Source organism: Bacillus rossius (assembly GCF_032445375.1).
Source record: "Bacillus rossius redtenbacheri isolate Brsri chromosome 9 unlocalized genomic scaffold, Brsri_v3 Brsri_v3_scf9_1, whole genome shotgun sequence".
In the NCBI taxonomy this organism is placed as follows: Eukaryota; Metazoa; Arthropoda; class Insecta; order Phasmatodea; family Bacillidae; genus Bacillus; species Bacillus rossius.
In genome coordinates this window covers 3385750-3412279 of record NW_026962012.1, presented here as the reverse complement: position 1 = coordinate 3412279, position 26530 = coordinate 3385750, and the positions used below count along the sequence as shown (strand labels likewise).

The window sequence follows — 26530 nt, the reverse complement described above, 5'->3', positions numbered from 1 at the left end:
TTTTAGTCGACTTACCCGCCCAACTCTTAAATCCACGACTGTTAGCGGCAAGTTCCACACCATTGTTCTTCGCAGGGCAGTGCTCACGCGAGAAGGCCCCCGCAACATGTCACGACTACACTTATCTTTATTTATGTATACTAACTAATAAACTAGCTCAAGACTTTCGAATACAACCTTTGAAGAAAACAGCTTCAAATTGATGCAACATTTGTCATTTTAAGGGAGTTGCAATTATTTCTCAGACTAAAAAAAATTGTGCATGTGAAGTCCACGATGAAAAAAAAATCAAATTCTTGCGTTTTAGGTATAGATAGAGATAAATTTCCATTTTTCGATCAAACCATTCACATAAAAATGAATGATAATTCTTAACTCAACTGCACAAATCAATACCTCTTTTCCACACTAATAAATAAATTGATTGTAGATTATTTAAATTAAATAAAATAAATGTGGCAGCGTTAATCGTCAGCCGTTACGAAAACTGAGGAGAAAACACAAGCAGCGTTACGAGAATTCCGTAGCATCGCTGCTGCGTCACTTCTACCTCTCCCCTGCCGTCTCCCTGTCCGGGCGTTACAACTAGCATGTAGCATGCTCCGCTACGTACCTATCCCCCCCTTCCCCCCCCCCCCTATCATCCCATTCGACCGCTAGCGCATGCGTTGGAATGGCTGAAGCACTCTTCTCTACGGGTTCCCCCATCACATACCTAACTATTCCCCTCGTGCGATAGGAATTTATGTAACGCTCTAAAATTGTTGCCCCCTGAGTAAAGAAGTTTCACTTCGAAAACCTTTCCCATTTCCACCATATGAACGAAATCGGACGAGATTTTCCATCTTTGTACATAATACATCAGTCTGGAAGTATTTTTTTAAAATTACAACACTAATGTCCATTAAAATTTTAGACGACAATGGTTTTGGGATATATGAAACATGAACGAAATATACCGAAAGCCTGGTCATGGTAACATCTGCAATAGCTAGTCTTTCTTCAAAACTTCCCTAAAAAAATATATATCATTTACGGCTTAATAATCTCCTTTGCTGAAGTATTTTGTTTAGAAAGTCAAGTAAGTTTAGTAAACACTTTAAAACTTCAATCAATGAAAAGACCGCTGTAATTAACAAAACAATTTTTTTAAAAATATTTTGGTGGTCATAAGAGTTTGTGATTATAATTTATTACGCATAGGCATGGCATGAAAATCACTAATAAAAAATTTCCTGACATACCACAGTTCGAAGCTCGTGCTTATTGACAACACTCCACAATATTTAACACGACGAAGCAAAAGTACTCAAAAGACGAACGTTGCCCCAAAGCGTAACTCAGTTAACTATGCCAACCACACTGTTGGAAATTGCAGTAAATTTACGCACTTTTCAAACAAGAATTCACGAAGGACTTCTTCGTAGTTCCAGAAAATATGCCGACCTCGACTCCACAGTTCTGTGTTCGGTTGTGAATGTGGTAAACAAAAAACGTGAAAGGAGGAAGAGCGTTTATTTTTTTTATATGATAACCGGGTGAAACTTTTTTTCCCTTCAGTTCATGGTCTGCGTCATGTTGGTTAGACGCCCAGTGTCTGTGTAGTGTAAACAGTTTTATTGAAGTGACTGTTTTACGACGGAGATTCTAATTCATACTTTCTAACAATCAGACGTGACCAGGCACCAATTGCGCTATGTTTCGGACGTGGCAATATAGCGATGGCGGAGTATGCCGTCTTCAGAAAATTCCTAACTCCATGGTGTTTGCTATGGGCAAACAAGGCTTTTTTTTTATTATCTTTGAAAGATTTGTGCAATGGGAGTGCATGACTTGATGTAAGCTTTTGGACATACGCCATTGCTAAGCACATGTATGTCTGTAGAAGAAAACTACAAAAAAGACAAAAACACAAATCAAGCAAAAAAAATTGCTGTTGTCAACAGGATATAAACACCACATTTGTTTTTCTTTGTTTGTTAACCATATTCATGTTATGGAATATTATGTGGTGTTTATATCCTGTTGACAACAGCAATTTTTTTGCTTAATTTGTGTTTTTGTCTTTTGTGTTTTTTGTAGTTTTCTTCTACAGACATACATGTGCTTAGCAATGGCGTATGCCCAAAAGCTTACATCAAGTCAAGGTTTTTTTTTGGCAACATTTCAAGATGACTCGTGTAAGTTAATGTTCCAAGGAAGTAAAATCAGTACCCGAAAACTTACAAAGATTTTAAGAAGATCTTCTGGGCAGTTCGTAGCCAGCGCTCTTCGTAAACTTAAGGTGAAAATTACGTGTCATAAACAGCGTAGCAGTTCCAGCAGCTGCGAAATATGCTGTTAATATATATTTTTTTCTCCTTCCTGTTTCTTGCTGAGTCAGCGGAGCGTTATGAAGGCCAGGGCCAAATGTCATTGTCTCGCTTCGGTGCGGGAGTTGGCAACACTACACGCAAGCGTGTGACGACATCGCCTTTGTCAAGACCGGCATTCCACCCCCCCCCCCCCCCCGGTTGCCACACGTCACTCTAGCGGCGCGGTAGGTACGGCCTGCGCGCCATCGCTACTGTCGTAGAACACACACACACACTTGCAGGCTGTCAAGCATCAGGGAAAAACAAGGAACAGCCAGGGAAATTAAAATAAAATATTTAAAGGAACGTTCTTCCGAGTGTCTACAAACACCCGAGCCCAGAAATTAACTTAGGGCTTTTATTAAAATTTCCTTAGAAGTTTTTTTATCACAGTGTAATTGTTATACATATAATAAGCAAAATTAAACATAATTTATTCAAACGATATTATTTGTATATGTTCTTTGAGAAACTTAATTACACGCGAGACAATGAAACAGGCAGATTGTAAGATAAACTATAATTCTAAGTGAAAGAAAACCATCTAGTTTTTATTTATTTGCCAGTTGCGCAGTTCATAAAAACGATTAATTGGCGTATAATTTATTTATGAACATACATTTATTAATAAAAGGTATTTCCTTTAAAGATTGATTTTTTTATTTAATTTATTTGATTTGTTTTGTTTTTTAATTTTATTGTCATTAAAAAATTTAAGGCTTTGCCTACCCTGCATGAAGTGAGGAAACAAATGGACCGATAAATGAATAAAAATTATTTGAGCAATTAAAGAAAAAAAAAATGATTTTTTTAAATTTAACATGAAGTGCAACTTGTTGGGCGTGCATATACATACCTTTGCCTGTCGCTTATGACGCAGCTGAACACGGTCATTAACCATTTGATTAAAGGCCGTTCAGTATTAGTAAATTATCAGAATGTGTTTTGTGATCGTTCAGACGTATTGCTGCTATTGCTCTGTTCATTTAGGACCATGGGATCGTGAGTTTCTTAAGAGTGGTGCGTTATTGAGAATTATGTATCACCTGCAAATAGTAAAATTAATGTGTTGATTGAAACCCTAGGTGTTGTGGCATGTGCCCTCTGCAAGTTTCCAAGTCGTTGGTTACTAACTTAACAGCCTGGTGACAATCCGGTTTGGTTAGCTTCACTTTCGCTATCACATGCTCCATCTGAACTCTAGCAATGTCTTTGGTTTTTACTGATTGATATGGTAATTTTGTAAATTGTAGTTTCCCATCGGCAAAATTAAAAAAAATATATGATCACGTTCTTAACAGCAGTTTGGTCTTTCAGTTAAGGTTATCCGACAGCTATCACGCAAGTTTAAAAACCAGCAATGGAAAATTGGCCCTCAGACATACCAAAACAATGTTCGGTCAATTCACGAAGTGTTTCCATTGCGACGCCTTGTGACCCAAAAGAGAAAAATCTCGGACGTAAACAAACGCGCGTCGTTCCCTTCGACCATAGGAAGCGGCGTGCCGCGGTGTTGCCAGATGCTGCGGTGAAAGTGCGCGCGGCAACGCTGCGCAGAACGCCCGCGCGCTTTCTTTGGCAGGCGGTGGCGCAGCCGATCAAAGCAGCCGCCGGCATCTATCAACACCACTCGTCTGCGCTGAATGTAAAGTTCGCATTAGATCGAGCAACTTCCGCGGCAATTTTATCATGAAACAATAAGTTCAACATATTGATGTAGTCGCATGAAACGGAAATGTGTTACCACGGTGTGCCATCTGTGGCCGATAGCGCGAACCAAAGTTCACAAATACAAAGGGAAAATTTTGTTGCATTTTAACAATATGGGCAGTATTTTAGTGAAATTCCTTGTCGAAAATCACATCTAAAGACTGGGTTCAGTATTTTTTCAAGTCTTTTTCGCGTTTATCGGAGCCGTTTCATTTTATAGTTTAAAATTCCGCACTTCTAACCAAATGGTCTGCCATGTGGCGTCATCCGAAAACTAAGAGTGTGGTTCCTCTGACAATTTGTGTATGTATGTGTAGGTGTGTTATGTATGTGCGTATACGTGTGTGTTTTTGTGTCTTTAGTGCACTCGTGACACGAAAACAATGGCTCATTCTCACAAACAAAGTGCGGCTATGAAGTTTCCGCTACGTTCAGCGTTCAGAGAAACCGCACTCGTCGTTTTCGGGTGACGCCACTCGGCAGATTGACCCAGGAGAGAGATTACGACAGCTTCTCTAGGCACCGGCGAAAACTGGCGCTACAAGTATATGATGTGCAACATTACAACTGCGGTTATCCCCCCCTCCCCCTGCCAGCAAATCTGGTATGTGGGCGCGGGTGTATGTGCTGCATACATAGTTCTAAGCAGTATTCGTGAGAAAAAGAGGCCAAAACAAACTAAATGCGAAATCATGATAAAGAACATCATGGCGATTAGTTAATACTCTCCGGTATGACTACCTAGCATCAGGAGACTTTTTCCACAGCATCCATTATCTGTTTAGGAACTCGAACAAGTGCATCTCAACCAGGGCCGTAGTCAGGATTTTGTGAATGAAAGGGCTCAGTATAACCATTATATAAGTTTTTAATGAGAACTTTTTCTTTATTATTGAATTTTAAAGGCAATTTTTTTTGTCAAACTAAAATCTCAGAATGACAATGTTCACACACATAAATTTAAGTAATGTTATTGCTTAAGAAAAGGAAAGTGAACATTTTATACTTAAAGTTTTTTAATTTGTTTTCAAAACTTCGTTCTTAAATCATTTGTTTGACGAAAACAAGTCATACACACACACACACACACACACACACACACACACACACACACATATATATATATATAAGTATATATGTGTTATTAAGTACATGAAACCAAACACACATGTCAGGTTTGTTTGAAAGAAATGCAGAGTAAAAATAAAAGCGAGTCTTACAGTACTCACGGGTGATATGTGAACATCTAACCTCGGTAAAAGCAAATTAAAGATTTCAAATGTTCATGTTGCAAATAAACTTATAATATAAACTCGGACACAAAATATATAGTAGAATTATTTCAAATAATGCCGAGCGTGATAAGTATACTGATCAATAAAATATTCACTTTTCAAGTACATACCTAAAATTTTTAAACGCGAAATACACACTTTAGCTTTTAAATGTAGGAACATCACTGCCGATTTCCAAGTATTTAGGGCATATACTTGAAAAACGTAAGATCTATTCTTAGCGGGTGTCTACGTAGTAAACGGAGTTCGCATGCCAAATTTCAAGTCTTTAGGTCTTACAGTTACTAAGAATTCATGATGAGTCATTGGTTTTATTTTCTATCAACTTTACCACCCCTTTTCCCGCATTTAGGAATGGCATTAAAAAAATCCCTCCTAAATGCACCCCTAGGGTAATCAAGGAATTCTTCCTTTAAATTTCAAATCTCCAAGTCCACCGGTTTAGACTTGCGTTCTCTGTCAGCACGTGTTAAAGAGTTTTATTAAGTGCATAAATGATTGTAATACCAGTTTTCTTGGGTATTTTAAAAGTTGAGATTACTTTCACAATGACTTATAGTTTATAAAATAAATTCAGAGTAGTAAAACATAATACGTTTGGCATGTTCTCTAATGTTTACGAAAGTGACTATATACGGGTTTATGTTGCTACACGTGGGTCCGCCATTTGTGTCACAATTCCGTTCATAGACTTCAGTTACATTTTAACGAGAACTTTTAACACAAAATGCCATAAATACCGAGAGCTAAGATGACTTGATGTAAGCTTTTGGACATACGCCATTGCTAAAGCACATGTATGTCTGTAGAAGAAAACTACAAAAAACACGAAAGACAAAAACACAAATTAAGCAAAACATTGCTGTTGTCAACAGGATATAAACACCACTTAATATTCCATAATAGCAATGGCGTATGTCCAAAAGCTTACATCAAGTAATGCACTCCCATTGCACAAATCTTTCAAAGATAATAGAGAGCTAAGATGTTTACACATAAATAAAAACCATCTGACCGAATCATGGGCGACCCGGAGAAGTGAAATGTGATAGCAGCCAATGAATACATGATATCGACGTAATTACGCAAACTTTTGTTAATTCTAACCTGGCATCTGAAAATAACAATAGTTATAAAGGTCTCTAAAAATAACGTATTACTTACGTAGCAGATAAACGATGCACTTGGAAACACACACTGCAGGTTTTTTTCTTTTATTTTGGAAATAAAGGTTTATATAAACGCTCCACCAAATAAACTGATCCCCCCCCCCCCTTTTTTTTCAAACCAAAGTACTTTCAAACCGGCGATGCAGGGGCTACACCACGGACGCCACCCAGTTGGCGACTGAAGGCTCAACCAGAGCACGCGCTTTGTAAAAATGACCAGCGCCATCAGGCCCCGTCGCGTCGCTGCGCTGCTATCTGCATCCGAAGCATGAAACACCACGCCTCGGCCACCGCGGCCGAGAGAAAGAAATTCGAACTAAACAAAGCGGAGGGGAAGGTAAGATTCACGGTCCGTCAGAACATGATACTCCCGGATGACTTACTCACGCGCACGGCACGGCAAAATCACGCACAACGGAAATACGTTCTCTGAATTATTATTATTTTTTTTGCTATGGATAAGATAGCGCTAAACAAAGTTCATTGAGGAAAAGGGAAATTTTATAGTATTAACTGTTAACTGAATTTTTAACAAAATGAGCAGTATTTTGATAAAATTCACTGTCTAAAATCACGTCCAGAGCCGGGGTTTAGTATTTATTTTTTCAGGCGGGGTTTAGTATTTATTTTTTCAAGTCTTTTGCGCATTTATCGGAGCCTTTTCATTATATAGTTAAACCTTTAGCTCTGCTCATCGAATGAGTAAATAGTTGACGTGGCTGCCCCCGCAGCGATTCAAACGGCGTGTGCGGAAACTACGTGTGATTGGCGTCCGGAAATGTAGTTTTAAAACACCATTTTCGTGTATTTATCGCGCTATGCTTTATTTTAAAGAATACTACGTTAAGAGCGCGCATCAGATGGAGTTAAACTTTCTAATACAGTCATCCAGGATTCGGAAGATTACTACTATACTTTTACACGTTTAGCATTTCTGTTGACGCATTAAAATAATTTAAATGTTGGTGAACATTTTAAATGCATAACATTTTGAAAATATTAATTGAAAGTTGCTTTAAAACAGGGTGACTACTCCAACCCTAGAATAAAATTCCTGGGTATTTCCAGGTTTTCCAGAAATTTATTTTCATTTTTCCAGAATATTTAACTCATTTTCTATACTAAGTCTATGCGTTCTTTGTAATACTAAATTATACTTAAAATTTAAATTTACTTCCAAGCCTGCCTACGTAAACATATCCTAACAAAATGCTGAATTACGTTACTTTCCGTACAAATGCACATTGCAGATACAATGATATTGGTGCATTATATGAAGTGTTGCCAACTATTGACAAGATAAAAGTTTACACCTAAAAAAGTATTAGCTGTTATAAAACCAAACAACAATTAGTTAAAAGATATACCGTATGAAAATTTAATAAAATGAATCCATAAATTATCCAATGAAAAAAAAAATATTAAACTTTTTTTTTTTTTTTAAAGACAATTGGAATTACGCACGGTAAACAATCTTAATTCTGCTGCGCTATGGCGTCAGGTTCTGCAAACGTTTCTCTGAGCGTCACAGTCACACACGTAAACATGAATGGCGTCAGGATTACCGATCACGCTTTCGTCTGTAAATGCTGACTCTCCCATGTCGTCTCTTATTCTAAAAATAAATATTTATTACACAATTCATTGCTATTTGATATATATTCAATATCGATATCAATTGCAGATGTACATAATCAATTACTTTAACATGCTTTTTTTCAGCAATGCGTGAACCATTCATAAACTATACTCAACATGTATCCGTATAATTACAGTATGGAAGAATAGCAAATCTCCCGAGGGGTGAATAAATTCCTGGGTATTTCCAGTATTTTTCCAGAGGCAAAATATTCCGGGGTAATTCCAGGTTTTCCCGAATTTCCCGACCAATCGTCACCCTGTTTAAAAGCATACTGTACTTACCATTTTTAGCCATTTTGAAACGGCGTTGTAGCCAAGAAATATAGACAAATCTCAATTCTGTTTTAATAGGCAAAAATGGTAGTTCCTCGCCAGAAACTTTGTCGTTTTTTCCGTGTCCGAGGCTTGAGTTTCGTATTATAAGTGTGTCTGCAACATGACAACGCAGGAATCTGCTCGTTACCGGGGTCTGATGTAACACACCACTGGCGAGTACTGAAACACTCGCTCACATATTTTTTTCTTTACTTCGTAAAGGAGGCAGCTTGCCCACCCTTGGTAGCCAGTTACTTGAAGCTTCAGGCATTCCACTAAATCATACAAAAAGTTTTAACAAAATAATACTTGAAAATAAAACTTTTTAAAATGTTGATATAAACTAAAATCTGCTGAGAACAACATGGCGCCTTTCAATCCCGACCTATACCCATAGGCGTACCCAGGATTTTTTTTCGGGGTGGGAGGGGTTCTGATTTTTAAGAAAAACTGCATAAACACCAAAAAATAATTGTTTATGATAAACTTTTTTAAGCTTACAAACTTTTTACAGAATACTTTTTTTTTTTTTTGCAATTTCAGTAACCACATTCTCCGGGTCGATATGGAAGTTGTAGTGGACAATCATGAACCAACCACTGCAATTCAAATTTGTTTACGTTAACTTACCAATTGGGCTGCTTGGTGACGTTCTCTCTCGTCGCTCGGTGTGAAACTTCAGAAAATGAGTTTCGAATGACATGAGTGTTCATAATATTCTCGCCTTTATTTCGAGGGGGGGGGGGGGGGGGTTTGAACCCCCAAAACACCCCTCCTGGGTACGCCTATGCCTATACCCATTACAAATACATATAAAGGTGGATGCTGGGTGGAATGGAGTCGCCGAGACGCTCGGCAGACGGTGCGCGCCGATGACGCACGAGGAGAACTAATTATTCGGCACAGACGTGACGGCTCAGACGAGTGACATCAGCTGCACTGCACGGCCAAGGGCGGCCATCTTATGAGGCGGCCTTCATACTTTTCACTTAGCCCGAATCACAAGCCCAAATAATATCGCCCTCCTTATCCTATGGAATAATCCACGTTCGTGTATCTTCGGATACAAGCACACACAAAATAAATGCTACAGCTCAAGATCAGGGGGGAAACACGGGCTTTTTTTAAGGAAAAAAAAAAACCCACGTGGAATTTTTTTCCCAATAAAACCCTGGATTGTTTTGAAATTTCCTGGGTTCAGTCTTCAAACAGTCCGCATTTTGATGGGCTTTCTAAAAACTATTTTTACCATGAACATGTTAATATGAAGCCAAACGAAAATCTTTTGTTTTGTTGTCTACTCTCTTAGTTTTTTTTAATGAATTTAATATTATTTATCTTTTACTTGCATGTATTTCTAGGGAGTTTGCTATAATAAGCTGAAATCAGCTTTTTTTGTACCTTTGTGTGCATGTCATGTACATTCGTAGTTTGTACGTGTTATTAATGTCCAATTATAAATCACATTATTTTTGTTCAATTTTTTCTTTATATCAATAGGCTACTTTAAAAAAAACCAAGTGGGTCATAGACTGGGTTGTTTCATATAGGTTTTATTTCAGGAGAAAAAAAAAACCTCGCGGATGGTCGATTACATGGCTGCCAACCCCGCTAAAATGGATAAATATGAGATAACCTCCTAAATTCCACGTTAAAATGATTGTTAGGATAACCTTTCAAAATGTTCATTTGGAGTTTATCCGAGCTTCAGATCCCATCGGAAAAGATGTCGTTACAGAATGTCACACAACTACTCAGATCAGGAATATCGGACCACGGCACTGTAGTAAGGTAGGTACGGTCCCGAGAGACCGCGGAAACCCTGGGATCAGGATGGTCGGATAGGATTCGAAGCAGGGTCCTCTGGAAGGGGAGACCAGTCTCTGCGCATGCGCCAGCTCGCTCTGTCGCGCAGCAGCGACGCACCGCAGCCGACACCGGGAAAACTCGCTAACTCCGCGCGTTTCCACACTGACTTTTTTTTTGTAAATGGAACAAAAATATTCATGTAAAATTACAGATATTTGTACATTTACAAGAAAACAACTGTAATACTGGGTTCGCAGTAATTTTGGGTTCGTAACCTTACCCGGGCATTTATGCTTTGTGTTGTTCCAGTACGTCCAATAGTTAAAAGTTATTTTTAAACCGTTCCCTGAATATCTTTCCAGTATGAAATGCGCACATTAATAAGCATAACAAAAAAAAATTAAGTCCAATGATTAAATATTCGATTATCTTAACACGGTTTAAAATAAATCACGATTGAATGAAAATTACTAAAATTTAAAAAATTATGCAGCAATTTTTGTAAGAAATACTCAGTATTATCTTGAAAAACGTATATCATATATGCAAAATTTATCATAGCCATGTGTGGCACAGTTACAATATCGTCCTTGTGGTATTAGACTGGTTTTCTAAAGAAATATTTTGTTAAAAGCACAGAAAATGTTTTCCTGTGCACGTGGGAACGAGGCGACAACGCATGTCCGACCTCCAGCGAGAGGAGTCGAGTGGTCAACTCAAAAGTTCTGCATCACACGTAACTGTAATTTCACATTCCCCTTCATTACGAGTACAGGGTGTCCACAAATGATTGGAGCGATATCATGATGTTGCTGTGGGTGCATTTGTCAACATATCGCGATGAAACTTGGTGGTCATCTGTAGAAACTCAACAAGTTTTATTCTGTGTTGCAGATTCCCGCCTTACTCGGCACATAGAACAGCATCAGAGATGGAGGCAAACGACAAGAAGCATACGCCGTCCTTGAATTTCATGCAAGTCGTTCAGTCAAAACAGTTCATCGACGATTCAGGACGAAGTTCAATGCAGAACCACCGTCTGAATTGAGGGCCATTCCTGTAAACGTGTAACCTCTGTTCTCTTGCGTTTCATATTTCGGCTCATCAACATTTCTTTAAAGTTATTCACTAAACATAATCTAATAGTGGTAAAAAGTCACGAAAGTCTACATAATACTACCGGAAGTCATGTTTTGTAACACATGAAAATAAAATTTGACACCCCACAACAAATTCACGAGGGCTAGCAGAAAAAAAAATTTCCTGGAAGATCCATTTGATTAGTACTACATCGAGGAAGATTAGGGCCAGCCATCTTGGATTTTTCCATGTTTATGCTATGAAACTATTTATCCCAATTTTTGGCGTGTCAAGGCATACGTAATATGTCCCAGACCCTTCATACCTTGTTACAAACCACCTAAGGCTCTAGTTTGTAAGCGCCGCGAGAAAATAAGCGAGCGACTACAATTATCAAGATGATCACGCCAGTTCACAAGTGTTGACTTCAACGAGAAACCAAAGCCTAAGTCCTATGCCATGTCAAAAAATATATATATCGCAAGGAAGTTTTATTGCAAGCGGTATCAGAATACTTGGGAGTTTCAAGATGGCGAGGCCTAATCGCCCTTAAATTAAAGTAAGACAGGCGCAGGCACACGTGAATCTCCCCCCCCCCCCCCCGACTGGCGACAGAAGACATACGTGCGGCAGCGGAGAAGACGGGGGAAGGGGGGGGGGGAAGAGACCGCGACGGCGGGGAAGCCTTTTCACAGACGAGAGCCATAACCCGAAGTTCCCCGAAGTTAATGCTGGATTTTTTTTCAGTATCTTTAATGTACATAGCTATCCTAACCAAATCAACTGTCCACAATGTTTTTAAGTATTTATAATGTAGCTAACCTAACCTAATTGATCATTTAGTATCTTTTTATCAACACATTTACAATGAACCAAAAAAACAACAACCGAAGATGCACGATCGAGCGTCTGTGAAAAGGTTTCCCGCGACGGCGCAGGCGCTCAGCTGTCCTCGCACGACCACCAGACCCCACAAGGTGAACTGGCCCGGTCACGTGGGCGTCTGAGCCGGTGCGTGCCGCCGTCTCCACTCGCCAGGCTTTTATTGTCGTGAGAGATTGGAAAAATCACACAACATATCGGTTTCACACAAATTTAATGCCATAACTATTCATTTAGAAATTTCATATTCAAAATTGGTCAACGTCAAGGCAGCGAACATGCATTAGTCCTCTCAGCCTATCCGTCAACTGAAGTAAACAGTTTATATTTCGATGATTTGTGGATAATTGAACTTTGAATATGTGGGATGTTGGCCTTGGTGTAGCCTATATTCTAGTCGAAATTATCCTTTAGGGCTGTGAGGGAAAAAAATTATATATTCAGTAAAATGTTGAATATAAAAATTTATATATTAATATGTATTGCAATTAAACCTTGTATTAGTAAATAAAATATTTTAAAAAAATAGTTTGGATAATATAAAAAATAAAAAATATATCTTAGGAAACAGAACAATAATTTTAGTTATTTGTTATTCACACACACACACACTAAACGCCAATGACTTTACGGGATAAACTAATTGTAGTAGCACGTCACTTTTAATTTCACGCACTTCAATAAATGTGTTACGGGTGTAACTGTGATGCCCGTAATGTTTCCCTTTTCCTACAGGACGTGTCTTGGTAATAAAGCTCTGCACTTTCCGCAGCGGTTGTGCGACATTCCCGACGGTACAGACTACTCCGCACTGCATTACGTCATCGCCACGTGACCCGCGGAACCTCTACCGGCGCGAGGCGTGGGACGACTGACCTCGGCTGTGTTCGGCGGAGATCGTTAGACCACCGGGTGTGCAAGCCCCTCCGAAGAGGAAGGCAGCAGCAGTATGGGGCAGTGACGCCCAAGGTAGACTTCGCGCCGAAGCCAACACCGCGCCGCCCTGCTGCGTGACGTCACGCTACCCATGACTCCCGGCGTGACCAAGCGGAGACTTAGGGCCGCTTGCAGAGTCCAGTGAGTCAAGTCCGAGAAAAAACTTGGCAGGTTAATCAAATGGAAGAATACTCCACTTCGTCTCAAGTCACGACTGTGCAAGCCGACCGGCCTTAGACTCAAGCACGGGCCAGATCCATCTTGGTTAAACTCGAGGACGGACTTGGTGCAGTACAGCCGGGCATGCTGCCGACCATCACCAGGGAGTCGTCGGGCCAGTCTTCAGTGGTAACTCGCTCGGCGAGTTAATTGCAAAAAAAAATCGCTCAGTTGATAATGAGCATGCTGAATGGCAGAGAGGGAAAAAAGTTAGCTGTAGTACGAGTGTGAGGTAAGCGAGTGGAGTACCGATATTCGTTCTGGACTCGCATTCCAAAGGACTCGGATTCGAACCCCTTTCAGAGCATCGCGATTACGGTTATCAAGGTTCCACCAAAACACAGGAAAATGCTGAGACGGGTCCTTACAATAAGCAATGGCCGTTTCCTATCCGAATATCTATGGTCTGTGTCGTCCATATCAGGGTGGTATCCTTAATCGTTTTCTTCTTCAAAATGTCTTGTTTTTGCCAATTTTTTTAAATTCATGAATTAACCACATTTAATTGTTTATAAAAAGCATTTTATTTAGAAAAGAAGTTCTTATTTAATGATTTTTTTTATGAAGTTAAAGGCAAATTGCTATGTCAGTCCAAGAATGTACTGAAAGCATAGAATCATGTGGTATTCAGTTTTGAATTAACCTTTTGTAGGTTGCTTTCTCTTCAAAATACTTATTCTCAGTATATCATTCATTAAATCAATAATACGGACTTTTTTTTTCAAAATAGTAGAAAAAATGATTTTATCACAGTTTTGGGAAAACAAGTTTAATTGACTTATGAATGATATACCTACTACAAATAAAGAGATTTACGACGAAGGCTGCATGCAAACGGTTAATTTAAAACGGTGAACCACACGATTTCAAGCTTTCAATACATGCTAGAACAGACATAAAAATTTGCTTATAAGTTAGTAAAATCATTAAAGAAGGGATTTGTTTAGAACAAAAAAAACTTTAATAAATGATTAAACGTGGTACTAATTTAAAAACCAAGCGCATAAAACACTAAACATTATAAGCAAAATAATTAAGGATACTAAACCATTAATGATCTCGCTTCCGACGGAGATGAAAACCAGATAATGGACCGTTCGGTTCCGAAATTCAAATTCAAAAAATCGGCAGCAGTATCATCTCACGTGATACACGTATACATGAAAGCCAGTCGTTGCTCGACTGCAGTCACAGCAGAGACGTGAAACCTGTCTGCGCAGTTTCTTGCCGCATGCACTGCTCCTGTGGCACACTGGCACAGACTCGGACTGGAGCAGCTTCTAACCGTGCCAGCAAAGAAGCAGAGAAACAAGACACTTACCTCGAGGGCGAGTTATTCCCCATGCACGGACATGCACGGACATGCACTGACTCGTCCACGAACTGTGCTTAGCTCAACGCGAAATTGTTTTCCCAACAAAAAAAAAAATAAGTACACCACCCGTACATGTATCTTGTACTTGGTGTTGCTGAACCCACATGCCAAGAAATTAACAATTTATACCTTGTTTACTATTCTTTATTTGAGAGAGTGGCTATCTGGCTAAAACGACCCGTAACCATCATTTACCCACTAACAAAAAACAAACTCGTTTTGTTAAGCACTCAGGCTCGAAAAAGATGATAAAGTCCTTCGTCCTGAATAATGCAGTGACGTAAACACAATAGTTTTACTGATATAAATCAATTGGTTTTATTAACACAGTATATATATATATATTTTACTGCACGTAGACCTGTAAGCCGTAATACATTTGATTTTAAAGGTTGGTCTCACTCTCCATGTTTAGTATTTTTTTTTTAAATTTTATCGTCCTTTCTATTATTTAAGAGTTATTTAGAAATTTTAACACGATATCTACTTTGCATATGCCGTTCTGTCACTAATATTCTCGACAAATATTCACCAAGTATAATTAAACTGGCGACACACGTCGCACGAGTACCTATAATAATATCACTTGCGCGATCTTTCACACCCAATTTATTACATTTAGTGAAAATATCCTGGACAAAAAATGCCAGATAGATATCGTGTTGTAATTTCAAAAAGAGTTTTTAAATAATAGAAATGACTATAAAATAAAAAAACCAACATGGCGTGCAAGATTGAGGGGGAAAAAATGGTTGCTTCCTCTAAAATATTTTTGGCTGGGGTTACTTGAGGCCAGTGGTAGCCCTGGGCGGCGTGGTACACCGACACGGGAATTTTGGAGGACAAGAGGGTCTGAAACAATATCACCTCATTGGTCCGGAAGACTTACTTCCATCCTGGCACGAAAGGTATAGCTGTTGACCGGAAGAACGAAGATGAAGATGGAGCATCGCCAGGCTGCCTGGCACCCCGTGCGCCCGCAGTTCGAGCCGGTTTACTGGCTCGTCTGCACTTGTGCTCTCGGCCATCGCGCCAGGCCTAGCTGCGGGCGAATCAGTGGGTTTGCCCGCTTGCAGGGCTTGCCTTGCCGCCTTCTGCCGCTGTGAATATTGCCTGAACCGAGGCTGTCCCGCTGGCCTAGCCGCGGCTCCGGCGCTAGGGGAAGGGGATATTCACAGCTCCCATTTATTTTTTACAGGTGGCTGCCTGGGCTGACAAGTCGCCCGTCCCTGGTAAATACAACCCGGGTGTATTAATGTGGGTCGCAAGGCCCAAGCACCCATCCCCTGCATGGTTGAATATTTCTGCCCCGCCCAACTCTTCTTACCTGGACCTTTTTCCCTCTTGTCCTGAAGCTCTCTTGCTTACATTGAAGCATGATTAATTGATCCCCGCATGACCCGGCCCAGGGTTTTACCTGGGTCACATTAGTTAGCTTTAAGCTAGGCAACCTAAGAGGCATCAGCCATGGCTCAAATCGCAGCCATGACTGCCCAATAAACCCCAAATAGCACATAGATGCACGCGCCCTTTCTGCGTGGTTAAGTAAAATTACATGAAACAGAATCAAAAGAACCCAATTGTCATGAAATGAAAGTATTTTAAGTGAATCGAATTTCAATGATTAAATGCTTGAATATGCTTGAATGTGGATTGTATAGGTTTCAGCCTGAGACACACCTAGGTCCTCCCCTAACCTGAACCCCCCCCCCCCATATATATATTATTTATTTATTTATTAACTAGGCTAGGAAAAAAATCTTTGAACATGAATCCAAAAGAAGAATTTCTAAGTATGTTTTGTGCGCAGTCTCTTGTGAACGCAGCATCAACCACGACAAACAATCTGCGACCTTGAAAGCCAATCTACGGACTCTGTCATCACGCCATCAGACCAATTTGCCATATGTTGACGAGCAACGGTCGGTCAGATGCACAGTGGGTTAAGAACAAAGGCATGGATATATTTTGAACGATGCAGACGTTATTAGACAAATCTCCACAAATTTTGTCACCAGAAATCTCAAATTTTTATTTATATTTGTAAGAAAAATTCTATGATATAACTATAAACTGCTTTCACGATTGTCAGTTTTAAACTCTGCTTCGACATTTTTCACTTGAGAGCGCGAGACCACGACGCACGTCCGAAGTGAAACTTCACAGTCTGGTTGTAGTTATACTTCAACTCACTACCGGCGCTGCTGCGGCCATCCGTGTCTTCGGAAAGTTAACTTGATATCAAATATGAAGTATAAATTCGCGATTCGAGGGACTTCAGTGTACGCACAGTTACACATTATTTATTAGTTTACTTTTCAATTACTATAAACCTGAAAATTTGATTTTTAGTACTGTTAAAAAGAGGCTTCAGAATGTGTGTAATGTGCAATAGACGTATCCTCAGTCACAAATCTCGCTACATCCAGTTTATCGGTTTCGGCATACAAGTGTAAGAGGAACAAACATGGCGTCGAACAACAGTGCACTTACACCACTCTCTTCCTGATAGTTACAATTTATTTCGTAAAACTCAATGATGTCATCAAATCAACCTACCCTAATGCCTATAAGACAAAAAAAAGTGAGCGAATCTTTCAGTACTCGCTAATGATGTGTAACATCTAACATCGGTAACCAGCAAGTTCAAGCGTTCTAATGTTGCAAATACATTTAAATTGCGAAACTCGGGCCTCGGACACGAAATTTAGCGTAGAATTCTTTAAAATAATGCCGAGAAAAAATATACGAAAATTGCGTTTTCAACTACATTATCTCGACGCGAATCACACGTAGTTTTCGCACCCGCAGCTAGAATTAGTTGTCCAGGTAGCTACGTCAACTAATTAACCATTCTATCAGCATAGCGAAAAGGTTAATCTATATAATAAAACAGCTCCGATAAAGACGCAAAATACTTTAAAAAAATACTAAACCCGGTTCTGGACGCGATTCAGACAAGGAATTTTTATTAAAGTACTGCCAATTTTGTTGAATTCCATTAAAGTTAATATTATAAAATTTGTATTTGTCTCTATGAACTTTGGTTAGCGCCATCAGACACAGAAGGCAACACCGTCATTATAAATTTCCGTTCAATTCACGAAATTACTCCTATCAAATACCGTATACCGAGAGCTAAGATGTTTACACATCGAAAATATTTTTGTCTGCAGGACAACATTTCTAGACTTAAATGTAAGTTATACCCTCTGGAAAACACAATGGTATTCTTTACTTTGGCAGCGAAAAGAAATTAAAAACACCGTAAATATAGCTCTACATAATATATACATATTCCTGCACGTGTACATGCGATAGTGACAATAAAAATAAATTTTATCTGGGCGCCTTAATTGTATACTATTTTCATAACACGGTAGTCTGAGTACTGATAACCATTATAACAAAATTATGTAAATTATATTCTTTAATATTAGGAAATGTCGCAAATTAAAAGTATCAATTTTAAACAAGAGAAATAGTTCAGTAAAATAGTAAAATCATTATTGTTTAAATAAAGAATTTATTTAAATTTTCAGCATAAACGCAGCTTACTATAAATGTACCAGCCTTTCTTGCTAGTGATCTCAACATATATGTAGGGCACATATAAAACACAAGAGTTCTGTTTCAAGATTCTACACTTTCACCGAAACGAAAACCCACACAATTTGATCAATATACGTGTCTTTGAAATTGTATTAGTATGTATCTCTAACTATTCATTTAAATGACAAGTATGTGATATATACTTATTGCTGTCCGGCTAGTATAGACTCAGGGTGGCACGAGTCATAAAATCCCTGGAATTCTGAGGAGGAAAATAAAATTACCTTGAAATTATAGTGCATGAGTAACGTAGCATCTTTTCAATGACAACTAACAACGTGGATAATCCGTGAGATTCAATATCTTTCTATACAGTCAACATGTAAACATAGTGTTACGATTTACCGCGGGTTCGTAAAGGATAGCCCAAGAAATTTATCACACACAGTTTTATTTATTGCCACTACTTATGTCACTTACAAATAATCTTCTAAAATAGCAAATAATTAATTACACTTAAATAAATGTCTATTCCCCAGTCACTCGTTCCACACACCTCGCTGGGCCGCAACTCTCGCCGCAGCACCCCTCGGGGGTCTCCGCTGCGGGACCCCGCCACCGCACTCCGCCGCAGCCGACACTTGCCTTCGCCGAGGATCTGCTCGACTCTTCGCTCGGGACTCCGCCGCGCCCGCGACTCTATCGCCCGGAAACTCCGCCGCGGGAAAACTCCCGACTCCACTGAACTCACTCACTCCCTGCCCTGGAACCTTCATCCAAGGACTTTGCCACTCTGCCGCACCCGCGGCACTATCGCCCGGAAGCTCCGCCGCGGAAGAACTCCCGTCTGAAAACTCCAAACTCACTGACTCCGCCCTGACGTCCTCGGGCCTATATATAGGCCCCGGCGCAATTCCAGAACTCACGAGAGCGGCCGGGGCCAGTCGCGTCATCGCGAGCCGCCCCGACGGCAGAAATCTCTCGAAAACACGTGTCGGCGGCTCGCGTAACTCCGCACCTGGCAGGTTTCGGATGTCAAACTAACAGTACCGCGCGGGGAGTGTGGAGGGCTGGAGGGAGATAAAGCGGCGACTCAGGTGCGCACGGCACATCTCATGTTACGGCGGTATGTGATGCAGTCCAGCTATATCTGCACCTGCGCATGTCGTGGCCTTGCTCACATTCGTAACAATAGATTAAAATCAGTAGATTTACTTTCTGTTGCACTCTCGGGTGTGTTTAAACAATAATACATTACAGTCTATGATGTCAGAAAGTTGTAAGAACACTTGATGCGAATCTGCAGATATTTCACTCCTATTTTAAAGCTCCTTGTGGAGTTGACCTAGTTATATGCACTTCACTGAGTTAGACTAAAACACAACAATTTAACGTATATATTGCTAACTATAAATAGATAACACGCTTATATAAAGCAAACATAAATGAATCCAATTGAAAACAATATTATAGATTTGATAATATATTTAAATTAGTTTGTACGTTATGGTATAGAGGGGTGTGGTCTATTGTTATCAAACGGCATCTCTAGCTTGCATAGATCAGCATAGTCCATAAAGATGCACAGTCTCAAAGTTCATAACCAACAAGAATATAATGTTGACAAACATAAGACAATTAAATTGTAAATAAACAGTTTCGCATTCACCGCTGTGACTCGTTTCGTCACAATGGAAACACAGTCTTCGTGTGCTAAGTCTATGGCTACTCTCTTACCACCAACCTCCAGCGGCACGGCATCTCTGTCCCTGACCAGGCGTAACTGCCAGTCAGTGTTGGAATGTTAAAATAAGAATTGCGTCACCGAGGTACAGAATAAAATAGAGGAAAAAAAAATACGGCCATAAAATAAAAAGTCTTAACAAAGCAAGCACTTTACTTTAAGAGTCCCGCATACTCCGAAACACTCAAGGTGTGCAGAACTTCAGAAGAATAAGAAGAAAAAAAAAAAAAAAGCGATTTGAAAACTGCTCACGATATGAGTGGGGTCTGTTAAAGAAAATCATTTAAGGATACGCTGAGGGCAGATGAGTAGTTCCGTATTAGTATTTCGTTTTTAAAATGTATTTTTGGAAGAGTGATAATGGCTAAAACACTTTTCTTCAAAATAAATTTTAGGTATGATAACTCTGTAGAGATTATTGAACTGAATGGCTGTGCAGTACACCCTTAATTTACATTTATACATCATATAATATAATATTATAGTTACAACTCAAAAGCTCATTGTTTCCCCTATGCGCGACGAGAAGACTGCTCGCCCATTCAGAGCTTTGTAGTTCAGTCATTTGGGAGTTTCACCTGTAAAGTTTGCCGGGAGTTTTGAAATTTGGTATGCTTATAGATTTAATCGTGACCTTTAGAATTTTCAATTCATCACCTCGTACGTTTGTCACTCGCGCCGCCATTTTGGAAAAATGGGGCCCAAAAACAGTTTTTGACAATATCTCCTTTCCAATTAATTTTACGATAAAAATACTTACGTGATAAGTTAAACTAGAGAAAATTTGCTATAATTTATGTACTTTTTTTTTTTTTCAAACTAAAAGTTTCAGCGTACGATTGCCCCAAAGTCTGCTCCAACACGCGTATTGGCAAAAGAAAAACCTCATTCCCACATCACCATGAGGTAGAGTAAGTAGCGCGTTTTGTGTTTTCAGTAGGCCTAACACACATCATGCCAAAGCAATTCCGGAGACGTAGATCATACTTTTTCTTTTGACGGCTCTATGTATGCGTTCAAACATGTACATTCTCAAACCAGGAAAAATCAGAAAATAAAAAATAAATTTGATATTGCATCGCTGCCACCGACGGAAGTTAACAGCATCGACAACGTTCGTTCCGAACCTGTCATCAGGCCCATCAGTGGTATGCAAGAACCATTCAAGGAACGCAGTTTCCGAAGAGTTCACATTAAGACGGAAAAAAAAAAAAACCATCATCTTCACCGCGACAAAGGCAGCGAACCGCCGCCACCGCAACAGTCACGGCCATGTGCTGGCCTTGGTCACTGGGTCGCGAGCGATAACCTCAAAACAGCCAATCGAAAAGAGGTTCATAACAACGGAGATTGTTCCTCGGGGGAGGGGGGGAGGGGGGGCTTAACGACACACATCTCCCACAGAACCAGGAGATTTAGTGCTGTGACGCAGTTGAAGTCACTTTCTACCCACCGTCGCCATATTTCAAACGCCCAAAACATCGCGGAAATTGGTGCTCGACCACGCCTCATTAAAATTAATGAGCTTGAATTGGAATTTCCGTGAAACACAGCCAATTCCCTAATAGGATTCAGTCCTTCACACAATGTTCTGGGTGTCAGGCAAAAATGCAGACCATCTGCTGGTCATATTGTGCCTGCTTTATACGACATTCATCCCGACTCACGGAACCCCTGTGACTCTGCCACGGGACCCCAGGGTTCCGGGGAACACCTTATGGGAACCGATTACCTAACGTGCGAGAACTTAACCTTCTGGGTAAAACATAATTAGAACGGACTTTTTGACGACAATTTTGTAAACGTAACAGACCAGACCAGACCTGACATAACATACCTTTTACAATGACAAAAAAAAAATCCGAAGATACACGAACGTGGATTATTCGGGCGTGTGATTAGGGGTAAGTGAATCTTTGGTTTACTCGCGTACCGTCGCGTCGTCACAATTCAACCACGTCGCTTGCGCGGTGATTATAAACACATACTTTGCGGTATACGACACGGTAAACAGCGGAAGTCGAGATAACCACAGAAAACAACTACGTTTTTTCCATTACCTCCGACCTTAGATGACGGTGTGATAATATGTAACGTAATCTACGAATACCAGCACACATGGTAGGTATTCATCGCACTGTTTATGCATTCTTTTTCCACGCGTGGCATGAGGCGAATAAAAAGATAACGGTCATTTAACTATGACAAGTATGAAAACGTGTAAAAACTATAGTATCAAGATTTTCTTTAAAGTACCCGAGTGTTTCGTAAAGCCAAACATCAAAACACCGAAGTTTAACGTAAGCAATAGATGAAGTTAGGAACTGTTACTGTAGTACACATGTTAATCTATATGTTTAATGTTTGCTATGACAATGCACACGATTAACAACACTAACGACACAAAATGTATGCGGTATCTTTGATTCAAATAACTACAAAACCAGTCAACCAACATTTGAAATTCTCGATACAAAACAAAATACTAAAAAAAATATTTTAGTTACGAGCGAAATAAAATAGGTATGTTTTACAGGGGGAAAAAAATCAAACAAATACTTTAACTATTCACAGTGGTTTGATCACACATTGACGTCAATGATAGATACCGTGGCTCACAAGCATTGAGGATTGTTAACAGGACACACTCCGCATGTTCTTACGTAATCAAGTGTTTCGGTGAAGCGCGGAGAAAACACACCGCATGTCTCCGCGTGCACGATACGTAGAAGCGCGGAAGCGACAAGGGTGACTCTGGGTAGCGCACAGAAGCCCAAGATGTACCTACATCAAGTTCTGTCCCAGCCCGAACACGCCCGAATATTCACCTTCGGCCAACCTCGGGATTTGTTTTATTTTTGTGCAGGAAAAATGAATTCAAATATTAAAATTGGTCGGTTAGGTTAGCTACATTAAAACACTTTACAACATTATGGACGGTTAGTTAGGTTAGTATAGCTGCATTAAAATAAACAGAGAAATATATATATATATATATATATATATATATATATATATATATATATAAATAAACCCGAGGTTGGCCGAAGGTGAATATTCAGGCGTGTTCGGGCAGGGAAAGGAACTTGATGTGCATCAATCAGGCTTCCCAGCGCACTGCATGCCTCGGCCCTAAGCGCAGACGCTGGATTAGCGTGTGCCGTCTGACTCGGCGACGCGCTTCCGCGGGACACGAAGAGTGGCGCTGCCGGCAATTCCCCGGCGGAACACGGAAGCGACGTCACGCAGCGGCACAGTTGGACTCTCAAAGATCCGCACGTCCATAGTTTCATTTTTTTCCACTTGGATGCTGCCGACAACTACAAAGGGCTCCGCCTACCCGGGCACACATACGGTACGCAGAGCTTCAGGAAAAACAATTAGATTTCAAAACTACTCAAGTCTGTTTATGAAAAGCATTCAAGAGTTAGGATTAAGTTTTATAACTGTATTTTTAGAAACGTTAAAATTGCTAAAACGCATGTTGTCAGAGTAATCCTTAGGCGTAAAACAACAGTACAAATTCTTGAAAGCACTTAAGGGACTCTCATTACACCTTTATCTTATTTCTCGGCCATATAATGTTACTGTCTCCGCTCATATTTCACAGTTATCCTGCGATGACGAGAGAACTGCGCGTCAGTTCACAGCCTTGCGCTTAGAGGCGACACCGCGCTAGAAGCACCAGCGAGCGTCGCGCTTATCATCCTGTCTCACTAACATACACCCCTGACGAGGCTTAAACTTATGAGAAAAATTATCTTGTAAAGGATTTGTTTAAAAAACAAAACAAAAATATTTGAGAATTTTTTCGCGTTATCGTACACCGTCCCTTTTGTGTCTCAGAAAATTTTAGTTTCAACTATTCTCCGTTCACTCTTAGCTGAGTTTTGAAATAAACACCGTCCTATCACTGCGCCGCGTCAGCAAGCGATAGGCTGAATTCATCTTGCGCACCAAGCACTAGTTGCAACACACACACTTCAGTACAGTCGGTGCTAATAAAATAACGGAGAAGTAATATAACAGGACAATGGTGTCGTTACCGTTCAGGACACAAAAGCAATCAATGTTTATTTTTTGAATAATCGATAAAATAGCACCGTAACGTAAGACAACAATATGATAGTGTTACGATTTGGTACTCACCTAATCACTATATCTGGCAGTTGTGCTATCCCTTCCAGACTTGAATCAGACCTACCACCACTATCTTCGTCACTATTTCCGTCACTGTCACCGAGAGGAACTATAAGCCTAACACTGTCAATGACAATATCACTGATACCATTGAATATATATAATGTATAGAAGTCGCGAGCCCAGGTTAAATTTTCTGTCTGGTTTCTCAGAAGAATTGTTGTAGTTCCAAGCTCCGCCGCTGCGATCGCTTTCATCGCTGGGTATCGGCCGTATACGCCCCTGGCGGTATTTGGCAGAACTAGGTTAACCAGCCCAGTCGTGACATCATCCTTCACCCCCCCCCCCCCCCCCCAGCAACCCTCCGAAAATCCAAGACCAACGATTCAAATTACCCGGCAGGTCTTATCAGCATCGTTAGGCGACCTTGAAGAGGAGCTTCCTTTACCGTCGTTTGAGAATGATGAAATCCCAAAAGAAGCTAGCCACGGAAATCACTGAATGATGGGATTCTGTACCCGAGTGAAGTGAAAATTAGCTATTAAAACTTTGTATTGGGCCAATAGTCAGTGTTCCGTTCAAAATATGGTTTTATTTTAAAAGTAAAATACTTATTTTAACTATATTTCGCGTTTGTACAAATTTACTTTTAGATATTGGCAAGGAAAATCAACATACCTTAAACAACCTTCTTTTATTCAACGTTATCTATTAAGTAGTAAAAGGGGTAGATATTATTTTAAAAAATAAAACAAATGGAACCCACTAAATCAGTATTGGCAAGATATATATAAATTCAATAATTTAATACGCATATTAAAATTTTTTGTATTTAACTTTTTTCGTTAATAAAAATTCAGGATGATTTTGGTTTAATTGGTTTACGTATATTGCTATATTTTCTAAATCACATAGAAAAGGGAAAAGAGTACATCAGTGAAAATTCAAAAATTTAGTTTAAGTAATACTAGCCATACCAAAAAATCAATATGCGAGATAAAAAATTTGGTAACCGCTCTACATTTCAAATAAAAATGCATTGGTTTCATGAATACTGAAATATATGCGTAATAAGGCATATTATGTTATTATCCTAAGCATGACTATAACTAAAAAAATTACAGTAATTTAAAACGATGGCAGTCTTAACATACAATAAGTGCGCGAGTCTTAGTTTATATTTTAATTGGCTTCTTTGTCAGATGGAAAAGAGTTAAGATTTCATCAAGGAAAAATATATTCTCAAAGTCACTAAACCGGGAGATAGAAAATAAGGTAGGTACTTAATTTTAAATAAAAGTTAAAATAGGCTTACGCTAAACCAATTAAAAATAAGTCGTAAAAATATTTTTATTTATTAAATATGTTCTATACTTGACAGTTCTTTGTGTATAATTCTTCAAAAATCTTTGGAATTTAATACATACTTTTCTTAAAATGGTAGAATATCAGCAATACCCGGAAATTACGTGAGCAAAGCCACGGGTTATTAGATATACTTTTACTATAAAATAAAAACAACTATACATTTGTAGTTCACGAATGTGATATTTTGTTTATTGCTTCACAACATTCATTTGCCAGTCTCAAATTTCATCGTATCACTTGTCAGAAATGTCACCAAAAATGAGAGATAGATTTTTTTTGACGAATTTCAATTACGAGGAAACCTTTCGCAAGATTTTTTTCTTCGCAGTAGTCACTGGGACACCATTAATTTAAATCCACTAAGATAATAAAATTGTATGTATAATGATTTGTTTTTGTATATTTATATAACTTCCCAACCAATTTTTAATGATTTTCATGAGAATAAAAACTTGTAAAGCAATTTAATTAACTGTGTCATAATTCTTCTGATTAGATGGAAATACAAACTTTTCATCCGTAATATACGATGATAAAATATATTTATTATTGCAAAATAGTATTCACTGTTCAAATGCAAATTTAAATAGATTATTCATACATGTTTCCTGCTAATTAATGGTTTAACATAATAATTTTTAGTATAAAATCCTTTTTCTCTTGTGTTAAAATGGGTTGCTAAAATGAGGAATTATAAATATATCACTTACTAAGTCCGTGCACAGATTTACACAAAACAGCAATGTGGATAATCTTTTTTGGTAGTTTGTAATTTTCTGCCCTGAATAACATGAATTTGGTTGAATTCATACCAAAGTGAATTTTTTTGAACAACTTAAATTGATGTCATTAATAAATATTTATTTTATATTAAAAATCCACAAACTGTTTTTAAAATATAATATTTATCACGCCAGATGGAATAATAAATAAAAATAGCT

At 39.1% G+C, this 26530-nt stretch overlaps 1 protein-coding gene across 12 annotated transcripts in view; it reads right to left on the bottom strand.

The window, feature by feature from the left end:
• LOC134542726 (NAD kinase-like) overlaps positions 1 to 26530 on the bottom strand; it is a 238143-nt gene that overhangs the window by 112400 nt on the left and 99213 nt on the right. Inside the window, exon 1 of one of the 12 annotated variants that reach the window (XM_063387218.1) lies at positions 6524 to 9569. The exons of the other annotated variants lie outside the window; for them this stretch is intronic. The gene's annotated coding sequence lies outside the window, so the exon portion shown is untranslated. Of the gene's footprint in view, positions 1 to 6523; positions 9570 to 26530 lie in introns of those variants that run through there. 12 annotated transcript variants of the gene reach the window in all.